The sequence below is a fragment of the Neolamprologus multifasciatus genome, chromosome 16 (genome assembly GCF_963576455.1).
Source record: "Neolamprologus multifasciatus chromosome 16, fNeoMul1.2, whole genome shotgun sequence".
NCBI lineage: Eukaryota > Metazoa > Chordata > Actinopteri > Cichliformes > Cichlidae > Neolamprologus > Neolamprologus multifasciatus.
Genome location: NC_140454.1, coordinates 27,095,068 through 27,108,709, shown reverse-complemented (window position 1 = coordinate 27,108,709; position 13,642 = coordinate 27,095,068).

Genomic DNA, 13,642 nt, shown 5'->3' with positions numbered 1-13,642 from the left:
TGTATCCCTCATTGTGTTTTAAAACAGCTGTGCCTCTTCACATATTTCCCAGCATCCACCTGTGTCAGGACACCCTCTGCTCTTTCTCTCTCTGGGTGAGTAAAAGCTCTCAGCACGTCCCTCTTTCTCCAGCAGCCGCCTGGAAAGTGATCAAAAGCTCAGTGGGTTGTAGCTCTCTCAGATAGCATCCATATACACCTTGCCAACACGCACATCAAGCAGCAGTCGTAACTCTCTGCAGCCCCATCATCACCCTGCTTCCTCACACCTGCACTAGTCAATCAAACTGGTATCCTCCATCAAAGCCTGAACTCTGACCCCCTCCTCCGCTCACTCTCTCCTAACCCTGACCCGGGATCCGGCACCTTGAACTGCTTTCACGAGCGCCATAAAGCACAGACTTGCTGACACTGTGGCGTCCCCTGTCACTGCTCTCCCTGCGGCACTGAGGAGACTCCTCAGGAGGCTAAGTGCTTTTCCTTTCTCTGAGCAGAGGCAGCTATCACTGTCAGGCCCTCTGGGGACGCACAGGACTGTTCCAGAGATGACTAACCCACAGGGCTGAGGCTCCTCCTGGGAGCGCTTTCAACATGCTGTGATTCATATTGGAGAAATATTTCTACATGGAGCCATAGGATGAGTCTTTTGAGAGGCAGGATTACTGTTGGTAACAGTGGAATAATGCCTAACTTTGAGCTCATCTTCTACAAAAAAGAGAGAGGCAGAGAGAAAAGTCCAAAGTTACTTGTAGTTTTTAGAATAAATGATTAAAAGTAATTTTTCTCCAGTCGCTAGTCGTTGGTTTATGAAGGTATCCACTGCTATGAGACCCTGGTGAAAACAGTGATAAAGTTCATCCACATGTCAGATTAGTAATACAAAAATGAAGCAACTTCATCTTTTTTGTTGTTGTTGTTAGAGGTTTATGAGCAGGAAGGTGGGATGAGTAGTTTCCATGTCTGCTTGGGTCCAGGTGGCATGAATTTCAACATCAGATGGTGATCGTGCGCCTGAGTGGACATCTGCCTGTCCACCATGCAGACTTGTCTGCAGAGACAGTACACTACTGTGTGTGCACCCTTCATTAAAGAGTGTAACTCCCACTATAGCAGCTTGTCATTTGCTCAGAATCATTAGAAGTTTCTTCTGATTGGAATTTTATTGTGATAGGAAAAGGAAATTGGAGCATATTTGTGGTTGTGGATGTTACTATTGGGCAATGAGAGTGATGCTGCAGGTTTTGTGACTGTTTTACTTTTAAATGTATTTTAATTTTGTGCTTTAACAATGCAGCAGATCAGCACAACTGTGCTAACCTCAGTCCATCTCTGCGTACAGGATTTGTGATGAGAGCGACAACAGGGGAGCTTAGTTGCCACTTTCCATCTTCTTTCAGTGAGAGAGCATAACTCACAGTTAGTGTTGTCCAAATCTAGACCATCTTCAGCCATCTTTAGGGAACATAAATGGACAGATATTAGCTGAACTGATAAAAGAGTGTTACATTATAACATTTTGCCTTGGTCTGTATTCCTTGTTATTTGTTCATTATTTTTATGTAGGCTCTCTTTTCTATTAAAAATAATTAAAACGAGTGATGCACAGAGCTGGTGGAAGGTCAGATTAACATCTCAGTGGTCTCACTTGAAGTAAAATGTCACAGAAATCAGATTTTCTAAAATGTAGTTTTTGACATCGGTTTCATCATCTCCTAGTTACTGTACATATCAGTAAGATCGCAGTTGGACTTTTTTTCATTATTAAGTTATTTCCTGTTTAGTTTAGTTAGTAAGTAAGTAAAACTATTTATATAACACCTTTCAAGATAAAAATCACAAAGTGCTTCACAGAAGATAAAACCTAAAAATAAAAATCAACCAAAAGCAAGTTTAAAAAGATGGGTTTTTAGCTGTTTTTTTAAAAGCAACCACTGAGTCCACAGATCCCAGGCTCAAAGGGAGAGATTTCCACAATCTGGCGGCCACAGTTCCAAAAGCTTTGTCGCCTTTTGTTTTCAGCCTCGTGTGTTGGACAGCAAGCAAGCCCTGGTCACATGACCTCAGGGACCTGCTGGGAATGTATGGATGTAAAAGTTCACTTCTATATGTTGGTGTTTGTCCACGCAGAGCCCTGAAAGTCAAGGTCAAAACCTTAAACTGGATTCTGAATTTAACGGGGAGCCAGCGCAGCTGAATCAGCAGGGGTGTGACATGGGAAAATTTGGAGGACTTGGTCAGAAGCTTTGCAGCAGCGTTCTGAACAACTTGCAGACGCTCCAAAGAGGCTTTACATAAACAAGTAAACAAAGAATTACAATAGTCCAGATGAGATGAAACAAATGCATGAATGACAACTTCTAATTCGGAGCGCGATACAATGGGACTCAGTTTAGAAGTCATCCACTGTTCTCCAGCGTTTTCCTCTCACCTAAGGTCAATCAGCCAATCACTTACTTATTATATAACCTTACTAACCGTAATGCTCTACATCTCCTAGCTGCCTTGCTATCATTTTTGTTTGGACAATGGACGGAACGGACTTAGGCATAGATTTTGAGAGAAGAGTTCACAAATTTATTCACAAAAATCACCAAAGTTCAAAATATATACAAGGTGTTGGGCGGGGGAACCATGAAGGTGGAAAAGGGGAAACCATAATCACCTCACTCTTCCTCTGCTCACTCACGTCCTTGCTTCTTACACTACACTCTATATACAGAGAAGAGTTTTAGCACGAGCTAGAGATTCACAGAAAGCACAAACTATGATTTGCGAGGGCTGCACCAACTCAGATTGTTCAACTCTGAGCCACAGCCTTAAGTAGTGGCCGAGTGTAGCCACTGACTCACTTTAAGTAGTAGAATTTCTCGTTCTCTTTTCAACCATGAAATTGTGATTAATAGGTATAACCAGCAAGATAATAGATTTTGCCAATCATCCTTCAAGTATGCCAAACAAATTCTACCACAAACAGCATTTCAACCGTTTTTAAACAACAAACCACCACTCGCGAATCGGTATGAACAGAAGAAACAACCCCTAGCAACAGACCAACACATCATTCACTTTTCAAACCCATGGGCTCAACTCACCAAAATGTTAGAAAATTCCGCACGAGCTATCCGTGGCCTGTCTCATCTACTTCCACGTGCGAAAAGACCTAGCCCATGTGAAACGATGGTCTGGTGTTTTGGAAGACGGGGCTAAACCCACTTTCAACCAATGAAAAAAACGCATTTACCCCTTGTGATTCGGCAACAGAAAAATAAAGTTTGCTGGAGGATCACACTTCCTATTATCAAAATAAATGTTGCTTTTCAAAATAAAAGAATGAAAATACATTTATACAAATAAAAAGAAACCAAGAAAGAATAACAACAAAAGCGGTTTTCTCTACTGGGTTACACGAGGAAACAGGAACAATCAGCAACAGGTGTCAACATTTAGAGCAGGTGCGCGGGCCAAAGGTGGGAGCCCAATAATGAGCTCTGCCCAGGCAGGCAGGAGACAGCGAGGAAGAGAAACACAAGATCAAAACTATAACAAAAGAGTGAGCCAGCCCAAGAGACACGGGGACCAGGATAGTTTCTATCTTTTCTTAGTTTTTGTTAGGAAAATGGGTTTGTTAATCATGTTTTAGCCCACTTCCTGCCTGAATCATGTATGAAGTTAACCGGGGGTTCTACAGATTTAATTTTGGGCCTCTGTCTGCCTCTGGTCTCTTATGTAGAAATTCCTAAATCACATTGAAACACATTTAACTTGAAATAAAACTCATGAAAGTGCAAACAGCTGAAAGTTTCTTTGAAATGCCCACTATCACTCGATCCACTTAAAAGTGATTGATGTATCTCGTGTGTATCTCGTGTTATTCTGCCCTTCCTGTTTACTCTATTTGAAAAAAGAAATCACAGTTTATAAACTAAAGAAGTTGAGTTTTCTGATTGAACGCATATAGAAGATGTTTTGTGCTCTGTTTTCATCTAGGCAGATAACTGATTCTTCAGATATGTGGGAACATAGAGGATAGATGAAAACAGGTCCATATATTCTGCTCCCAGCCAGCTTCAATCAGCAGCCTTCTCAGATGATAAGCGGCGTACGTTTATGTGCATCAGAAGAGGAGGCGATGTAGGCCGTGCAGCCGTGGATGCCTGTAAACTCTGTGTGAAAAAGGATGCATCGCAGAGATAAATGGGATGACAGGACACTGCGCCCTTCTGCGGGGAGGAGGGACGTGGCCTCCGCTGCCTTTGATCAAGCTTGAAAATAATTCAGTTTATTTATCGTGCTTTGATTTACACTGGCCTCTGGAGGGGTCACATTTTATCTGTTTGCATTTCACAGCAGGCAGCGGCTTGTTGTGCACTGTACTGGTAGCGTAACGCGTTCCCTTTGAATACGTGATGCCAGAAGATGACTGCAGGAGTGCAACTGTTTACACAGCCAGTATTCAGATGACTGCACATGTGGAACTGCATATAGATCAGGAGCCCTCAGCAGAACTTCTCTGCGCTGGTGGGCATCATTAGTATGAGGTATCGAATACCTTCTGGAAGTTTTTTTATCTGGAAATTCATTTGGTCTACTGTGTTGCCCTCATTATAAATAATCCATATTTCCACCGCAGTTATTATTTCCTCCAAATCCCAGATCGAGATTTACCTGCCCGAAGATAACAGGCCCAAACAAGCTGCAGGTTTCACTAGCAGGTGTTTAAATCAACAGCAAAAGCCAAACATGTTTGTGAGGCGACTCTCACAGCAAGTCTTTCTGCTTAAAGGTTTATAGATTTAATTAGGGTGTAAATACCACAAAATGAATCAAGCGTTTCTCCTCTCAGATAGAAAAATGAGGGCGTTAGCCAGGACCCAACAGCTCAAACGTGTCCTGGGGCATCTCAACTCTTTTATTCTTACTATGGTGCTATGTTGTGGTATGCATTTATGTCTGAACATGACAACAACCAGCAAACAGACAGCAGCCTTGAACCCATTGGCTAAACTGCTGACTTTTGCCTCCAGGGGAAATGCAGTTTTGCATGGCGGTGCAGACAGTGGAAAATCCAAGCCACGACCCTGCACTAGTCGTTGTTTATGAATGCAGACATAATTTAAAAGCTACGCTAAATAATCATCAGACAATAGACAATGGTTTCAAACTGCATTTTGGAAAATGCACAACGTCTTCTGCTCTTTATGTGAAATGTTTACTTAAATTAACGGAATGTGACTAATCAACAGACGCTTGCAACAAGCAGACTACAAATGGAAATAAGATAGCTTATGCATACAGAAGAGGTTAATTAGATGTTGAATAGAATGGCTCTCGTAAATGGACTGGTTATTACATAGTGCTTTTCCACCCCACATCCCATATGGAAAAGAAATAGAAAAAACTTATAAAAGACTTGCATCAAATTTGGCTTGCTTCATATAGTGAATCATATAAGGTTTATATGATTTACTCATGAAAGTGGCCAATTTCTCATTACTTTCATATATTGTTTTAGGAAGTATCCAAAACATACAAGTTTCATTTATATAATTTTTCAAGGGATCTTATATCTGTTTTCACTCTTGTATGCTTTTCATACAAGTTTCACACAAGACAGATATATATATAAATCTTATAAGTTTGTATCTTTTCCATATGGGATGAGCACTCAATGCATTTTACACACACAAACAGGTTTATCTATCTAAGACTACCACACATTTAGAGCGATTTGAGGTTCAGCATCTTGCCTGTGGATACTGGAGCAGCCAAGGATTGACCCACCAAAATTCCACTTAGGAGATAACCTGTCCTACCTCCTGAGCCACTGTGAAAAAATCTGAACATTATCTCAAAAAGAGTTGTTGACATTGACATGGGCTCCAAACCAGTGACACTGGTAAAGTTGAACTGTCTCAGAAAAATCTGACCATAAACTGGTGACAGGAAAATGACGATTGCAATGTGATGGTCCACAGTGGCTCCAACTCACAACTCGGATCTGCAACAAACATGGCAGACACCTTCTGAGGTCTTACAGAGTCTGTGTTATGGCAGGTTGGGGTAGTTTTTGTGCTACATGACGGACAAACTGCATATTCATTGCATTCATTGCAAATCACTGCAGTTCTGTGTGACTGGAATCCAACCCTTACTTATATAGTTACAAGTTTTGGTTATAAATTGAAAGTGCAAACCACCAAAATAAGTTTGTGTGTCTCTCAGAGGCAATCTAAACACTGAGGTATTTTTAGACGAGCTTAAAGAACAACATTAGCTTAGTTTAGTTGGGGACCAAGCCATAAAACCATTTTTCCCATAGAAATTGAGACGCATGATCCCAGATTTAGCCATGTGCTAATTTCCATCTGCACCCTGTGGGCTTGTAGGTATAACACTAAATTAAAAATTACAACTACATATCCAAAGTACTAGATACAAGCAGGGTGATAAAATCAAGTATATATACAGAACCTGTGCCAGCACCTAAGTTGGATGCATCCCAGAAAAAACTCCCAGGAAAAACTCTAAATAATTCATCAGCCCATTACACAGGAGTCTCGATGTTTTCACGATTTCCATCCCCATCAAATTCTAAGATTCTCCTCATGACCTGCAAGACCTTCAGGTTTGGACAGAGTGAGGAGATCAGCCTTTTTGCCGCCGCTTGCCTCGGCCTCCTTTTAGTTTCCTAAAGCTTCTTTAAGCTGCATGAATCCGTTGGATGGTTAGCATTTATCTAGTGTTTTTCATCCCGCTGAATCACTGTGAAACCTCCTCTCTCGTCTTCTCGATACCTCACATACGCAGTGTGAGTTGCATGTCATTGGGAGCCATGTAAAGTTGTTAGAGGTCGTTCCGGCTGGTCGGCAGGTTGCGGGTTGGTATTTGCTGGGCGGTCACGGTGGCAAAGTAATCTGGAATCTCAGTGTGTGGGAGCGAGTGATTTATGGGCTCCGTGTTTGTCTGTGGAATTACCGTTTGATTGCTTCATTCCTTCCAGGGCCCTTGAATCCATGCTAATGAGTAAAGTGCTTATCTATCAGAGCATTAGGGGGTAAATCCAATTGAGCTTGTTAAAAAAAAAGCCAAGGGGATGCACAGAAGTACAGTTTCAGCAAGTCTGCTCGACTCCTCAAAGATTGCAGTACATAATTTATCTGGATATATTAGGTTACTTCTTTATTTAACCACGCTGATATATTTGACCATTTGTATTGACTTGACCTGCTGATAGAGTTAGGTAATGCTGTTGGAACAAGCTGTTTTCATTACTCTGCATGCAGAATTTGTTAGATCAACAGAGAGAGAGAGGGAAAAGAAGTAGGGAGAAAGTGAAAGAGCAGCATGGAGGACATGCATCGTTACTCCCTTAAAGAAGGGAAGCTGCCTCGATGTTTGCAGGGAGCATTACCCTTCAATTACTTTTAATCTGGTCAGCAGGACTTCAGCCTCTCACCACAGAGACAGGGTCAATATCAAGGCCAGCTGCCGGGTTCGATGCCTGGCCGTCCTGTTCTGCTTCACACCTGTCTGATAAAACAAAAGCAATAAATACATACCAGTTCTGTTTGTTTTATTTTTGACTTTAAACTCAATAGACTTTCAAACTTTCATGCGAGGTGTTTCTAATGCCTTTTTTTTCCATTTTGCTTTCATAGTTTTAAGACTGTGACTAAATTACATATCCTTCTAAAATCAAAGCACAACAGAACCACATCACAGCATCACAGACCAAGGTATTAATCTTTTTTAATAATGGATAACTAGCTATAATCACTTGCACTTAATGGAGGATCGTCTTCAGAAGAGCCATGCCAAGAATAACTACCACTGAGCAGACTGCTAGTGTTCCTCGAGCAAATATCTTTTTAACCCTGGATGGTTTCCAGGAATCAAGAAGCACAATAACAAAAACAAAGAAATGCGCACAGGAATGAAACTATGATGGAAATTTAACAGAGGAGTATCAAGACTTTGTTTAACTGCTCTTGTTTCACTGACATGCTCTCAGTTCTTTAGGTGTTACAGCCAAGCTGTCAGTCAGCATTAGCCACTGTTTGCCTGACAGGTACTGCTGCAGGAGCGTGGCCAAACGCTCATATTCACCCCTAACAGGCTGCTGTAAGTCTACATCAGATCTTCAGCATCCTTTCCAATTACCATTAATCTCTCACATCACATTTAGATACACTGCACACCTCTTAGTTGAGCTTGTGGGTGACTAGGCTAACGCAAAGTATTTGGTGCTTTTTCAGGAGTTGCTGACAAAATTAAATAGAACTTGTTTCATATCTTAACATAGACCCTTTAAGGTCTATGTCTTAACAGAAACCCTTTGATTTTATCAACTTTTGCAAACATAGGTCCACACTAGTCCAATATTTCTTTAAAGTATTAAACAGCTTCTTTAAAACAACTAAAGAAGCACGGTCAAACGTCTGTGACTTCAGATCCACTGTAATGGTAATTTTAACCTCCTAAGACCCGAACTCTTTCATGGCATGCACCTTTAATTTATCTTTGCTATTTGGGTTGATTGGCACCCGATGAATGTAAAAAACAAAGAATTATGTGACTTTTTTTTTTTTTTTTTTTTTACCTGATTTTTGTTTCTGAGAACAATGAGATCCACATTTAAGGACATTCGCTTTAAATTTAGATAGAACAGTGGCAGTACAATGTCCTCGTAAGTGGAAGTCAGGCCATTGTAGAGCAAAATGTAGTATTTTGATCTAGACAACCCAAAATGTGTGGACACCAGGTCCTAGGAGGTTAATGTAGTGAAAAGGTAAAATAGTTTCAAAGTACAAGACACACATGGACTATTGATGTGTTACACCAACGGTCCCCAACCCCCGGGCCATGGACTGGTACCAGGCCGCGAGAGTTGAGGCTCGGGTGTGAAATTCATGGTTTTCAGGGTTTCGTTAACTCGGTTTCTCTGGGTCTTTTTCCATGTTGTACTTGTGTGTCTTATTTTGAAAGAAATATTTACATATTACATTGTGTTGTGTTGGCGCATTTCCGGAGGACGCTGCTAGTAAAGTTACACAATTACACAGTGAATTCATGTTTATTATTATATTTACAAAACACCACAGTTTTTGTCTTGGTCGTATCATTTTATTTTGTTGCATTTATCTGCAACACCTTAAAGGCCTGTCAGTGAAAATATTGTCTGACATTAAATCAGTCTGTGGCTCAAAAAAGGTTGGGGACCGCTGTGTTACAAGAAGCTGATGGCTTGCAGACTTTCAGGTTTTTTGTTAAATTTAAACACAGAGTTTGGTCCCTTTTGAAAAGTGTATAAGCTCATATGAATGATCTTGAATGATCTCTACAGCTTTCAGCACATTGCTCACATCATTTTGAAGAAGAGTCTTTTGCAGACTTTGGTAGAAACTGTTTTCTTGAGGGCCACAGGTGGCTGTTTGTCAGATTCTTTCCTTTAACTTTAAAGCCTCACACAGCAAGCTAAAGAAACTTTAGAGTGATTTCTGTTAAATGCAGTACTAAGTGGTGCTAAATTTTGTTTGCATGGTCTAAATAAGCGGTCCCCAACCCCCGGGCCTCGGACCGGTACCGGTCCGTGAGTCGTTTGGTACCGGGCCGCGAGAGTTGAGGCTCAGGTGTGAAATGTATGTTTTTCAGAGTTTTTATCGGTTTTCAGCATTATTTTGTTACCGTTTTTATCGTTAACTCGGTTTTCCTGGGTCTTTTCACGTGTTTTATGAATAAATCTTCTTTTTTTTCGGTACCGGTACTAGTTTTATTTTATTGTATTTATCCGTGACACCTTAAAGGCCGGTCCGTGAAAATATTGTCGGGCATAAACCGGTCCATGTCGCAAAAAAGGTTGGGGACAAAATAAATGTAGAAAAGATTTGGTTACTTTTGGGAATAGCTTTGAAATCAGGTTTCTTCCCTGTTATATGATTCCCTGATAAACATATCCCGAGGTAAATACTCCACCCTGTCACATCCAGCGAACTCCAAAGCAAAAACATACAGCTTTTCCGGTTGGACTTGGAGAAACCCTATCACCAGAGTTTTGACGTTGCCAAATGTTTGTATGGGAATACTGTCATTTTAAATGTGGTTGGAGAATATTTGTGATTGTTGGGAGTGGGCTGTTTGCTTCAGTATGTTTTTATTTGGATGTGTAACTGAATTTTTTGAATGCTGGACAAAATGTTGTCTTAGTTTCATGTTCAGGTTATTTTATTTGTGTTTTATTAGTTTGCCCTTTTGCCTGTGTTTTTGTAAATAAATGCCAGAAAAAATTGCCGATACCTGAGGTTTGGTTTCGATTCAGAAGCAAACGCTTAATAATTTCTTTTATTTCAGGGAACTTTGACATGCTGAGTGCCTCTGGACATTTTAATTTGAGTGAAAATTTGAACTTTAGCTCTGACACTCGGCTCTAGCTGTTATTTAAAAAGTCCCCAAAGGGAGATAAACTCTGATTTCCTACATGGACTAACTCACCACCTCGACTACTGCTGTTCCTCAGCTTGGACCTGGTGTCCACATATGTTTGTTTTTTTTCTGCTCTTGATGAAGGCGGTCGCACTTTTCTCCTCTCTTCTTCCTCCTCTCCCTTAGCTTCCCTGCTTAGCCTCTTATGTCCTTGTCTAGTCTCGTTTTTTTTTTTGTATTACTTTTCCCTGGAACATTCTCTCACAGTCTGTTCTCTAAAACCTAAAAGAGGAATTATGGATTGGCTCAACTGGTCCCTAAATGCAATTGACACCCCTTTCTCAACGAGAAGTTTGGGCTTGGGTGAGCCTGAGTGCTGAAGATATCTACCTATTCGGAACCATGGTAACAGGGTTCTGGCTGATCGGAGCTGGCTTGGTCCTGACTTATCGAAGAATTAAGGAAGCGGAACTGGCTGTTCAAACCCTCACAAGGCTGCCCGCAGGGATTGGAACGATCGGAGAGGCGTGAGTTTCTCAAAATGGGCTCATTGAGTCAGCACGGATAAGATCTTGGAGAGGCTATGGCTGCTGTGAATACTCAGAATAAGATCTCTGATTGCAGACTGGATACATCTCGGAAGGGCTAGCTCGGAATAACATCTCTGGGCGCAAATTGGATGACATCTCGGGGAGGCACACTGCCGTGAGTTCTCAGGAATCGGCTCCTTGAGCACAAGAAATGACAACATCACAGAGCGCAAGTATGGCAAAGCTCGCGGCTCTCCAACGGGAGGTTGAGAGACCAGTGTTGGACTGTAGAACTGCTTTGAAATTCATATGAGCTGTTCGCACTAAAGTAAAAACCATCATCACTTATGCGGATACCCCTTTGGCGCCAGCTGCGGTCTCAAGGCTGGAGCTGAACAACAACACCCTGATAACGACTGTTTAGTCTGTTCCTTCCCATTCCATGCAAGGCCACCTGGGTTGGCTGGAAGACTGTTTACTTAGCCTAGCAGGGCAAAGGACACTGTCTCAGCTGAACTCTGGACACGCACACACATACATATACACTGATATGCACACACTCATTCCCCCTCCCTTTCCAAACGCCTTCGACGCTTATTCCCTTCCGATGCTGACGGTGGATCAAGGAGACCAGCGCGCACAGGCTCGGATGTACTGTCTAATTCGGCTGTTTCTCACCCTTTACCCACCCCTGTTGCTTGTCATGTGTTTCTTTGGTGTATTAAGAGTTTTTTTCATGTGCTATGTGCAGAGGTGTTTTTTTTCTGTTCTCAAACTGATCTCCCTGTTGGAGCTCAGTCTGGGGGGAGTTATTTTTTTTCTCCTTATCTTTCCTCATGTGGTGCATTTTCCATTGTTATACGTCTCTGACCCGTCTTCCCCATGTGATGTTTTGTGTAATGTATGTATGGTCGGAGGGTAAGATGGCGCCGCCATTGCGTGCAATAGGTCGGCAACCTTATGAAATTTCCCTTTGTGGGACTAATAAAGGTATATCAATATCAATATCAATACTCAATTTTGCTCTACAAGGGCCTGATATCCACTTACAAGGACATTATACTGCTACTGTTCTATCAAAATTTTAAATGAATATCCTCATATGTGGCTCTCTTTTTTCTTAAAAACAAAAATAAGGTAAAAAAAAAGAAAATCTGGTAATTCTTTGTTTTTACATTCATCGGGCCCCAATCAGCCCAAAGACACTCCCTAACAAGGCCGTTTAAAGAGACACTACTAATGTTGAAAGTGTTGTTTAATTTCAGGGCTTCTACTTCTTTCTGCCAACACTTCTTACCTTGTTGCTGCAACCGTTATTGACATTAGAAGACTTCTCATGCCTGTACTGCTCTGATTTCTTTTCCAAATCCTCATCATGACGAAACAGTGTATTTATGGAAAGCAGTAGCGGTCCTAGCCTGTTTGGCGCCCTGGGCGAACACCCCCTCTGGCGCCCCCCCCCCCCCCTCCTCACACACGAAGAGAGAGACGAAGTATGCATTGTATGCAAACGTTGTATGCAAACGGCTACTAAACAGACATCATAATTCGTCATACAATGAGAACAGGACAAATCAACAATTGACACTGACTAATTAATATTATATTATTGTATATATTGTTTGGAGTTTAGTCTGTTACTGTTACTATTTTTACCATTTCTTCTTGGAGGAACTGTAACCCAAATAATTTCCTTAGGGATTAAGAAAGTATCCTGATTCTTAATGTTTTAGGATACATGACCTGCCATTATCCAATGACACATCTGCTTACCTGTATCTTTTGCTCGTTTCTCCTTGTAGGAGTCATAATTAAATGTATTGAATTTTAATGATCACTCGGTTTTCATTTGTTTGGTTGCTATGGTGATGTGTAACGGGAGTCACGTGGGTGCTAGCGGCGACATTAAGAGGGCATTGTCAGTCTGTCTTTCACTGGTTTGATTTTGACAGAGAGGAGGGCTGGGTAGCCGTAGTTTTTGTTGACCGCAGCACAACGAGTTTCCCCTTGTTGCATTAGAGCCTGTGATGTTTTAAGAGTTTGAATCGCGAGCCGATCACATTGCTCTGTAAACTTTTCAAGCACTTTAATAAACAAGCAAGCAATTCCACCTCTCGCATTATTGCGTAAAGTTGAGAGGCAAATAGACAGGCTCAGTCCCCGGCCTCTAGCGACTGTGGAAGTCGCTACACTCCTCCTCTTCTTTTCTCATTTGAAGTTTAAAAACGGGTTGTGTGTGAGACTTTAGATCAACAAAATATAAAATATACATTTTAAATTGTTATTGATCCCTTTACCCCTGGTCCTAAAGTGTATATTTATTTTCTTACTCTTCTTATATATATTGTTTGTTTACTTGCACTGTTGTAACTGGAGCCTCGTCGTCTCGTCTCTCTATATACTGGACTGTATGTAGCGGAGATGACAATAAAGTTTACTTTGACTTCAGCAGCGAGCAGGCGCACCGAGGGCTCTCGCGCTCACTTTTGAGTATAGAATTTTGAAAAAACATCGGTGCAAATGATAAGTCTGTATCATAATGTCTGGTGTTTTCGTGTTTGTTGGTTTCTTTGTAATTTGTTTTATTTTGCGAGTTGGTAATTTTTGCTGCTCCAGTCAGCCAGAGCATCCCCCGCTGCCCCGCCCTTTCCTCCCTGTGCCGCAAGCAGCAGGCGCACCTCGCAAACGGAGGGC